The 12,087-nt window shown below is 33.0% G+C and overlaps 1 long non-coding RNA gene across 1 annotated transcript; it reads left to right on the top strand.

Moving 5' to 3' along the window:
- Positions 1 to 5,050: 5,050 nt before the first annotated feature.
- Positions 5,051 to 11,412, top strand: LOC123527888 (uncharacterized). Its single transcript, XR_006681834.2, has 3 exons — positions 5,051 to 5,359; positions 6,910 to 7,004; positions 11,293 to 11,412. It is a non-coding gene; the product is annotated as an uncharacterized LOC123527888 (long non-coding RNA).
- The last annotated feature ends 675 nt before the right edge of the window (positions 11,413 to 12,087 follow it).

The following is a 12,087-nucleotide window of genomic DNA, read 5'->3' as shown; positions in this document are numbered from 1 at the left end:
TTGCTGTTCGTTTTTATATTATTAAATAAAAAAAAAAAAAAAAAAAAAAACAAGACGAATTACGAAGATCAAATAATTACTACAGCTTTGAACTCTTGCTTATTTAACAATTCTAAAGTAGAATGATGTTAATTTCAATCAATGCAATGGTGACCCGTCACCCAAATCCAACTATCAATGAGGACGTTGCCTTGTGGCGGAATTAAACTTGTTTTTTATTCTTTATTGGAGCCTAAAAATCTTTTTGCTATCTGTGTGGGCTAACATTTAATTAGTCATGACCATATCAGAAGGTGCTTAATTATGCACTTTTAAAGAAGTTTTGACTTTATATTTTTATCAGGCGCTGCCCATCCCGACGAAAGTCCCGACCGTATTCTACATAATGGTAATTTCGGTTCGATGTCCTGTCCCGATTTTTCTTTTTAGTGGCACATGAACATCTGATAGGGTAGAAAATGCACAACCGGAAGCGGAAAGGCTTCAAAATACGCTGCTTTTTTACAGTTACTGTAACAGTTGAAGTAAACACAATTCCCGTTCATATATGTTCTACATTCGTGTCTGTACGACAGTTCGTATATGTCTCCAGATTCATTCTGGTACTGGTCTTCGGAAATGGTACTAAGTTGTTTATTTCATGTTTTGTCACTACACAGCAACTATGTGTCTGTGCCTCAGCTTTTAACATTGAATAACACATTTTTATCTGGTTACATAAGGGCGTCATTACTTCATTACTAATTTTCCACAGTATTTGTCCACCTAAGGGCGGATACTGGCGTTTAGTAAAACTATTGTTTTATCGTACCGATGATAAAGCAAGCTGAGTATTTTAATGCATTCCACACATTTCATTTCCTCGAAGGCCCCTATGTTATTTATCTTTCTCTGTCCTTCCTATAAGCTAAAAGTGTTTGTTCATTGTTATATCCGTGATCAGGTAATGTAGTCCATGTGTGATTGATGCATGTATCTCAGGTGTGTTTTAACTTTCCCAACCTCTGTTGTCTCGAACAGAAAATAAATTGGGATGTTGAGAAATATAACAATAGATTTGAGTGGTAGTTATTGCTCTGGTGAACTATCATGTGACCATTTGAGCAAATAATGGTTCACCTTAATTTTTATTCTAACATAAAACTGATTTTCTTGTCACGTACACCTTTCGGGGATATTTTAACAGGAGAGTAAATGTGTGGTGACAGAGATTTTCGGGCTCACGTGCTGTCAAAACACCTTTTGATATTATGAGCGTTCCCTGGCAAAGCGTAAACGTGTTACGGCCCCAAAAACGGATAATTCAAAAGGAAAGGACGTCAATGTCATAAAACAACTCCAGCTTTCCCACGCATTTCATAAAAATTTAATGATCTTGAGGGACAATATATTTCATTTATTAGTTTTTACATGTTTTATGCCAGAATAGCATTAGAGCATGTTCATTTCGTTTTAGAAAAACTTCAGAATCCCTCGGAATACGTTGGTACCCTCGGTCTACCGAGCTCGGGCATCAAGCAATCCCTTGTGATTCTGCAGGTGTTATAACATGAAAAAAAACATGCGTTATCCCTATATCCAAACTATTTAAAAATCCTTATACAGAAAAGAAGAACTATTGCAATGAAGAAAATGCAATTTATCAAATTTAAGAATTCAAATAATACAACATTTTTGCTACAAAACTAACTGTGCTTGATAGTAGTCTGGCGCAATTAGTACCACCATAGTTCTGTAACAGACAGGATTTTTTCAGCGTTTTTGCCGGTGTTGATGAAACTCGTCTTACAATTAGGGATGTAAGATGGCTTTCGTGCTGTGATCTATGAATGAATGCGCAAATTCGTACGCTCCTATAATAAGATGATAATATATATATTCGCTCCTATAATAAGATGATAATATATATATAATAAGATGTATATATATATTCGCTCTATAATAAGATGATATATATATATCGCTCTATAATAAGATGATAAATAGATGAATATATTATCGCTCCTATAATAAGATGATATAATAAGATATAATAAGATGATAATATCCTATAATAAGATGATAATAATAAGATGATAATATATATATTCGCTCCTATAATAAGATGATAATAATAAGATGATAATATATATATTCGCTCCTATAATAAGATGATAATAAGATGATAATATATATATATATATCAAGAGAAAATCATTCGTTTTATTTTATTCCTTCTTTTAATTGAATTATACGGTATGCAAGAAAAATAATCTGTTCACTAGTTGAAGGTGCGGATCAAGATACCTGGCTTTCAGGTAACTGTTTTGTGGTAACCCCGCATAGCCTCGCTACCACCTAAACAGTTACCCGAGAGCCAGATATTCTCATCAACATCTTCAACCAATAAACGATTCTTTTTTTCTCACACCTAAAAAAGCAAAAGTTTTCATCACTCTTTGTTGTTTTATGTTGTTGTTTTTTATTTTGTTCGTGTAAGTGTTCGCCTAAAGATTAAGATAATCGTGCATGAAATAATGCACGGAGGAGTACCTGGTGACTGTCTTCACAATCAAATGCTGTAAAGTCACCATATGACTTAGAATTGTGTTGGTTTGACGATAAACCAAACAAAAATAATAGATAAAAAAACAGATGACTACGCAAATCAAATGATGTAAAACAGAGTTTATAAAAGCCAGCGCGAATGTTTGTGACCTAGACAAAAGATCGAGGCCACAAGCATATTCCAAGGGCTTCTGCAGACATAAATACACAAAACAAACGTGTATTGTCGCTTTTCTTGCATAAAAAAACATTACACGACGACATAATGTATTGTTTCCATATGTGATGACTTTACGACTCCGGTACATTTTTAATTACCATTCTGTTGTTCCTCGAAACGGTAAACATGTTTTAAATATCCTTAACCAGGGCCCAGAAATCAACAGCACCACTGAAAACGCGTACTGAAGGTTTTAAAGCGTTTTTGTATCTCTCATTATTACAAACACGACATTATATGATTTTTCATATTACTTAAAAATTTGGTAAACAGAAGCACGATTTCAAGAATAATAACTTTATATTCGAGTTATTTTGAGTACGAACACATTTAGGGCACGGATGAGTACTAACCAACATTCAAACATTTTATATAAATTCTTCAAAAAATTAGATAAAAACATACCGACTAATATTCACCGATTCCTAAAAACAAACAATCGCACAAGTTACACGCGATTCTAAAACATTTACGGTTATCTATCCAAACTGAATCTACGCCGACTTCTGAAAAGGGGAATAAACAAGCGGAGAAGAGAGTACGAACATTATTTGGGGGAGAGGGTGGGGGCGGGGCGCAGTGCATTTGGCGTTGATAACTGAGACATCAAAACATTCTATGGCTTGGAGTGTATCTTTTATGCTACAAGAAGTGGTTATTACGAAAGAAACAAGACGCAGATATCAGATGTTAATCTGCACAAAAATACATATACGTCCCTGGGAAAGCATTTCAAAAATAAAAATTATGTATTAACAACACGCGAATTGCTTTGTGTTAACAGAGAGATTCTCGCGCTCGCGTGCTGTTAAAAAACAATCATTTTTATATGTGCGTGTTCCGTGGCAAAGCGTAAACGTATTACGGCCCGAAAGCCGATAACTCAAAAGGAATGACGTTAACGTGGAAAAAATCAACGCTGACATTCCCGCGCATTTCATGGAAATTTAATGACTTTGAAGGACAATATATTCATTTATTAGTTTTTACGCGATTTATGCTTGAATAGCGTTAGCGCATGTTCATTTCGTGCTATAACATCTTCGGATTCCCTCGGGAATAGTTGGTGCCCTTGCACTGCCGGACTCGGGCATCTAACATCCCTCAGGATTCTGCAGATGTTATAACACGAAAAAACCTCCGGTTGGTCAAGTAGTTTTCTATCTAAGTTTATATATATCAGCCAAGTTTATTTGTCGTCGCCACCGGTCGCTAAGTGTTTTTTTTCTATCTAAGTTTATTTGTTATATTCGCCATCGGTTTCTCAAATTGTTTTCTACCTATGTATATTTATAGTCGCAACCCGATTGCTTAAGTTTTTTCTTCTATCTAGGTTAATTTATAGTTGCCACCGGTTGCTCAAATTGTTTTCTAACTTTGTATATTTATAGTCTCAACCTGATTGCTCAAGTTCTTTTTTGCTATCTAAGTTTATTTATAGTCGCCGTCGGTTGCTTAAGTTGTTTTCTTTCTAAGTTTATTTGTAGTTGCCACCGGTTGCTAGTTGTTTTCCAAGTTTATTTGTAGTCGCCACCGGTTGCTAGTTGTTTTCTGTCTAAGTTTTTTTGTAGTCCCCACCGGTTGCTAGTTATTTTCTGTCTGAGTTTTTTTGTAGTCGCCACCGGTTGCTAGCTGTTTTCTGTCTAAGTTTATTTGTAGTCGCCACCGGTTGCTAGTTGTTTTCTGTCTAAGTTTATTTGTAGTCACCACCGGTTGCTCAAGTTGTTTACTATCTAAGTTAAATTGTAGCCGCCACAGGTTGCTCGAGAGGTGTTCCTCTGTTTCATAAAGCGCCTGGTGTCAAACACATTGAACTGGACTTCGATTTAAAGACGCACCTTTGAAAGACTGTTAGTAATTTAGTTGATGAGTCCAGTCTCCAGGTAGGATTTGTACACACGATCTTCCTGTTGTAAAGCCAGTAGACTAACCTTTGAGCTACAGATAACTCTAGGTCAGATTTATTGCGCCTAATACCGCGAAAAAAGTTTGTCCACATCTGACATGTATATTCGTGTTTGAATGGCCTTGCTAAATGAATGGAGGACCATCGAAGTATGTGTTTACGCCGTAAATTTCATACCTGTATTTTATTCTCGTTTTTGATTCGCCGACAAAACTTTCAATACCGTGTTTAAAATTCTTTTAACTAATTATTGTATATATTATGCTGATTTGTCATGAAATAAATGATTGAGAAAAAGACAGATTTGGGTGTCGCCAAGACAGATGACCAAATGACTGGTAGGACTATAAATCATACTCGCCGAAACGCAAATAAAACCAGGGATCAGTCGAAACAGAAGTCAGAGTGGAACAATAAAGAGACTGTGAAACACCGCTTCGATTGTAAAAGAAATTTCGATTCGTGACACTCTGTTAACCTTTATCGATAGCTAAAGTTAGCGCATACGAAAAAGTTAAGCAGTTACAGAAGAATTTTGATTTCAGAAATCGACGTTATAGTGTTTGGATACAAAAACAAAACGTTCACCATGCTCGAAATGTTTCTGAGATTACTACTAGTGTTTGTAAGTTTGTGGATGGTAGCAAACGCGCAAGGCTGGTACAGCAGTTACTATAGTTATGGTGGTATGTATATCAAATATGATTCGAAACTTTCAAGCAGGGGCCTGTTTCACGAAGCCTACTTAGAACAAAGTTCTAAGTTAGGAGTCAAGTGTTTTACGTATTTCATCTCTTAACTATTTGGCTGTTTTTAGAATATATGTTAACAAAAATAAGATAGTAACCTGTCCTAAAATGGATTTTCGGTATCTTTTTTAAAAGGATACAAACTGGCCTCTGAACACTAAATGTATTCACACCATAATGCAGAGATGCGTTACACGACGTTTTTTCCGGACTACTTTATTTCTTGACTTGGAATCAAGAATAAAGAGAAAGTGACTCGCTCTATACACAAAAGAAAGTTTAAGGTAATTGAGAAAATCAAACTAAAAGGTATACAATCGTTATAACAAAGCTGAGCAGTTTTCAGTTATCATGGTCGTTAGATGTAATTTAAAATGAAATTAGATATAATGCTTATAACACAAAGTAACGTTTGTTACACCTATCTTTAGACTATAGTATGTTTATTTGAATTGGACATCAATGATGGTCATTTATTATAAATTGAGGTTGCTTTAAATTGCATCTCATGAATTCTTTAATGTCTTAAATAAAGTTTTTGTTTTCTTTTCATTCTATATTCTTGAATTGTTTCACGGTTTTGTCTATGATATTGCATTTGTAGGTGTAGTTTCCAAGTGGTTTGTTTGAATAAATCTTGGATTTCACGTCACTATGAAGCTGAACCTTGGACTATACATTTGCATCTCGTCGATTTTTGTTCATTTGTCATACGCATAATAAAATTCCTAACTAGACTACGCATAAAATAGGCTTATAATTTTTTTTAAGTGAACCAAATTCTTTGAAAAATAGTTTATATGATGCATATTAAAGTGACATTTGAATAAACTGACGTCACAGCTTATGGTCTAAACACTACACTAACCTTATCATCTAAAATTAGAACAGTTAGATATTGTATGGAAATGTAATATTTTTTTATGTCCAGCTCCTTTTCTAAGACAAAATGCTAGGCCAACGGTATGGATTTTAGCTCGACCATTCGAATAATAAGTAGAGCTATTGCCCTCACCATTTCTTTGGCGCCGGCGTTATTCAGTAGAGTATTGTTTTGATTCATTTTTCCACGTTAATATATGTCAGTTTGTGGGGTTTCAGGACTTGTCTGCCATGAGTGACCCTTTTGGTCCATGGGTGTGACACATACAGTCTTGCTGTCTTAAACTGTTTCTTTTCGAGATACCGACTGACTCTACAATTTCTAAATATTATTTTGGTTTAAGGTAGATTTTTTTAAAAATATAAAAGTCACGTATGTTCAAAACAATAAATACTTTACAAAGAAAACAGTAAGTAATGCAGGTTGTAAATCCAATTAATCAAAAATGTTTTATTTCTAAGTGAAAGGTTATTGCAAAACTGGTAATGAAGAAGGTTTGTGTAAATGTATAACATCGAGCAAATAACTAGTAAGTCATGGACATGTACATGTCTTTGAAAGGGAGATATTGTGATGAATAATGTTTATGTTATTCTAAAATCAGGTGATGACGATGGATGGGACAGTTATGATTCATACGGTGACTGGGGAGGGTATGACGACTGATCAAACACTTACTGGACAACTGAGTCTAAAAAGGTAACTAAACAATTCTATCAACTAATTGTAGACCTTTTTATTTTCACAGGCTGAGGGTTTGATGATATGCTTGACATGGATATGGATGAAAATATGTTTGGGTTTAGAGGAAGCTTGAGTTTTTGGGATAAGCGAATCTGTGTGTCGTGCTTATTGTGTTGTCCAGTGTGAGTTTGTTTTACGTTGTTTGTTTTGTCAATACATGTATATAAATGTGTATTTACTGTTGTCATTGGTCTGTCTGTGTCAAACACTTCTTTCTGTATAGGGCAATCCGTCTAAGTTTAGGCATGTAACAAAGGCATCTCATTACAGATTTAACAAACATGTCCAGTGATCTGTATGAAATCACTTTCTTAAAATCTGGTATTTTTATTTATAAAATGATACTAAAAACACCAGTCTTGCTTTCCTTCTCATTGTGAGTTGTAAAGTCTTTGAAAGTTTATTATTGATCGATGACAACTGAAATACATTGAATGTTCTGTTTTTGTACCTCATATTAATAATATTGTGTAATGTCTGATCTATTATATGTACGTTGTTGTAATGTTATTTTTCTCTTACCATTTTCTTTTGTTGTTGTTTCTTTCATTCTTTCTTTCTTTCTTTGTTGTTCTTCTTTATTTTTTACGTTGCATGTATGTCATTTACATGTGTCTGCGCAATCTTAATATAAATTCAGACTCTTCAGGTATGATTAAAGTAGGAGCCCACAAAATACATATTGGAGAATATCAGGTATTATTTCTACACGTCGTTTGCGATGTTATGTGATCAGTTTCTGTTGCAACGAACTCTCATAATTCTCTGAAAATGCCGTTTATGTATTGCATGTAAACCTTTAGCCTGCTAAGTTTCTGAAATGAACTGGTCCATCATTTGATGTGGGCAATACCATTTATTATTAGAAGGGATGTTCACTGAAAATTTACTGATTGAAAAGCGAACAGTGCAAACCATGATCAGACTGTCCGTACAGGGTGCTCTTGGTCTGCACTGGTCTCAAAAGTAGATTCATTTGCTGCAAGCAGGCGACAGGCTAAAAGTATTATTGTGCAGTCTTGTAGCCTAACAGAGGCACTTGTGAAATGGTTTTAAGTTAGGTTTAAAGGTATTTGTGTATAGGTAAGATAGTGGAAAGGTGGACACAAAAATGGCTTCGGTGGTTGTGCAAATTACTTTGTATTGCCTAATATCGTAATATCTATATTGTGTTTCATAATTGTAAAAGTTTAAAGTCTGTCGTTTAGTAAACTCGTCAGCTTTGATTAAAATATTTTGTGAAATTTTCAAATAGTTTTTTTTTATCACGTGACCATCAGATACTAACTCGTTCCTATTAATTAGTATCTCGTCCCCACGTGATAAAATAACGTACACTTTTCATCTCGAAACTTCCATAAGATTTTATTTTTATGATTTTGTCTTTACTTACAATTACAGTTTTGGCCATATATTCCCGAAAATGCGGTTTTCTTGTCTTGGGTAAAAACATTTACACAATTTTGACAGTGAAATATAGTGTCCAATTTTAAAATATTTTATTCCACAATAATGATTAAGCATAAATGTACTTCTACAAAAGAGAAAACAACATATGCTCATTGTTCCAAATTCTGAGACATTTTTACAGACTAAAGGCTGAATTATATATTTCCGTTTTGATTTCTTAATTGATATCATTTAAACTTTTAAGAAGAAATGGATAAAAATATTCAGTGCATCTGTACTTTCAGCTGTTTTTTTCTTACTGTACTTACTAAAGAACAAAGATAATGGTATTATTTATTTATTTGTATTGATCATTATTATTTCTTAGAAATTTGATCGAGCAGTGAAATAAAGAAAACATGCACGCAAAAGGACGCTAATATCTATTTAATAGTAGTGTATATATTTATAAATTCACCAGGAATTAAAAAATATTGACAAAGCTTATATCAAATTGATGGCCGGAGATATATTTCCATTCAATATATCATAGGGTTAATTTATCATTTCAAATTACATGTATGTACTATGTACAAAGACTTAATTTTGTAAAGGTAATTTTCAGTCGGTCGAAACACTACTAATTAAAGTTATTTTTCAGATATTAGTGGCTGATCGATTTGTGATACAGTGGGAAGTTTAAAGATATATCGTGCGCAGCTTTCTTTAAAATAGCATTCGACCTTAAACTGTCTTGTTGAACTCCTCAATAAATGGACCTCTAGATCGTACCAAAAACAAAAAGAAAAACTTTGAGATGACAGAAAATTATTGCTATATTTCTTAGGTAGGCTTTGAAACGTATTGACTGGCAGGTTATATGTTATGGAAACACGCAAGAACTATTTGTTTTCACTTATTGTTTCATTCACAATTGAAAAGCGTCGTAACCGGTTAATAAAGGTAAACTGCTTTAATGATAAAACTTCATAAAAAGTATATTTTCGCGGCCACGAACGCAGGATAATATTTATTGCCGCGTTGGCCCGGATTCGCTACCCGACTTTGGCAATTTTTGTTCATTATGTATACATTTTTAAAGTTTGTACTGTTACAGCCAAACAAACTGTAATGTTTAAATTCAGCAACAAATTTATTATTATATACCGTATTGTTTGTTTTTTTCAAGTTATGAAATATGGGCTTAATAATGATAACTTTAAGAATTGAGGAGAAACATTATATAACAGTGGAAACTTAAAAAGTAAGGAAACTAGTTGGTGTCATACACAAACATATAATTTTTTAACACGCAACAGCAACCGTGAAGCAAAGGTATGTACAGAGCATGTGAGAAAGGCTCTTTTTATGTAGATATTAAAACGTAACACATGTGCGCATAACGGAAACGCCGCTATATATCGGTTGCTATAGTTGCAAACAATACGTATGGGGTCACATGATTTAATAATAGAAAAAGCAAGACATTATGAAAATAACGTCCAGTTTGAACAACGCATATGTGTTCTGTGTGATATGAATGACATTGAGGATGAATTTCATTTCGTTATGAAATGCAAGATATATACAGATATAAGGAAAATATATATTAATAACTATTATTGTAAATATCCAAGTGTGTATAAATTCATTCAACTTTTGAATTCGACAAACAAAAACGTACTTATCAAATTAGCAATGTTTATCACTAAGGCCTTCAAGCAGAGACATTTTTCAGAGACTTAACGTGATAAATTATAGCACACGTGTATTATCGTATACATATACGATATGTAAAAGCAGTATACACTTTTGTAACATGTTTGTCTGTTTCCGCCATGTGTGTATCTGTTTTTCTTGTCTTCTGTTTTGTTTCCTGATTTCTAATCCATATTTTGTGTCTTATATATACTTTTGCTGAGTAATGCAAATCGCATGTATGCCAGATATGTTTAATATTGCATGTATATGTTGATAAGCTGTTATATGCTAATAAGACTAATAAAAGATATGATATTAACTTAATCAAACAATTTATACTGTCCAACCTTTGCTGAAAGGAGTTGGTCCAAAACTCCACACTCCACTCACAGTTTAAAGACACTGCTTTGAACTGAATTGAGAAGACAAATCTGTAAGAAAATGAGCATTTAGGCCATTCTATAGCCAAGACTATTTTCATACAACAAAATTAAATGATCCATCAACCGTTAAAAAGCTCGTTATATGACATTTACTGTCACGACATATAACCTACATAAAATACATCTATGGGAGAAGTTTTGATGGATAAATGCAGCGAGTAAACATGAATTTCGTTTTTAATTCTACTGAATTCAATTATCATTATAAAAGTCAAATTTCAAAGAGCGATGTTGTAAAATTTATTGTAGATATTATTGTAGATGTAAAATTTATTGTAGTGATTTATCAAAGATGTTGCAAAATTACTATAGATGTTATTGTAGTATGTAGACATATATCAAAAATGTTGTAAAATTTATTGTAGATGTGCATTAAAAAGCATACCAAAACATAACAGTCCAATTAACTTGTATATTACATTAAATTTTATCGAAAGCCTTTGGGACATCCAGTTTCATGGGCATTATGGTTGTTTAAATACAAATGTTTTCTAAAGAATATATTATACAGTTCTTCATGATATCTAGAATTCATCTTTTTGAATGACTTGTATTTTCTCTGTTGTTGTTGTTGTTGTTGTTGTTGTTGTTGTTTAGGTTGCGTTTATTGTAAAATAAATACATAAATTGATAAGTACAATGATAATATATTTATCAGCATAATTGTTTATCCTTTCGAATAACATGATTCTTTTTTCTCTCTTTTTCAGGACAGGGATTCAAATAATGAAACATCTTAGACATGACTTGGCATAATGAATGACCTTTTAAATCACGAGTGCCACTTTTGTATTATTTATTTATATTGAAATAAAAAGATGATTAACTTATATCTGAACTTTCTTATCATTATATAAAGTGGGGCGTTTTGAGTTTATGATTATTCTATCATTGAACCGTATATAACATGGTATGACAGCAGCAATAAGACAGAGCCATTGTTAGAGAAAAAAATTCGATGAAGTTATTAATGACTGATAATATCATCATTTCGTTGACACATGAGTGAGCTTTTTGACCACATGCGTTTGTCATACCTACTACTACTAATTTTTCAAAATAAATGAAAACTACAACAAAGTTTAGTGGGGAAAGACTGTGGCATTAGTTAAAGATTTTTTCATGGCAATTGGCAAGGTGAGATAATGTTTAAAATGTATATACAATAAAAACAGCTAAATATGTATTTTGAAAATAACCTAATTCAATTTGCCCCAGTGAAATCTGCCAATGAACAAACAAAATACATTAGATAAATAAGATAGAATTTGAATCCAGCGAAAGAACAATTATCCCCAGCGATGACTGCAAAGAGAAAAACTTGCTTACGATACATTTAAGTCATTCAAGAGTACAAAAGTACCTTACTAATAACATAAAACAGTTACCAAATTTACATTCTGATAATAGAAAAGCAAAGAGACGACATCATAAAATACAATGGAAATATAACTCTTGTTCAAATATATACACATATTCCACAATCGAGTCTGTATATTGAACAT

This window comes from Mercenaria mercenaria, chromosome 14 (assembly GCF_021730395.1).
Source record: "Mercenaria mercenaria strain notata chromosome 14, MADL_Memer_1, whole genome shotgun sequence".
Lineage (NCBI taxonomy): Eukaryota > Metazoa > Mollusca > Bivalvia > Venerida > Veneridae > Mercenaria > Mercenaria mercenaria.
This window is presented reverse-complemented; position numbering and strand designations above follow the sequence as displayed.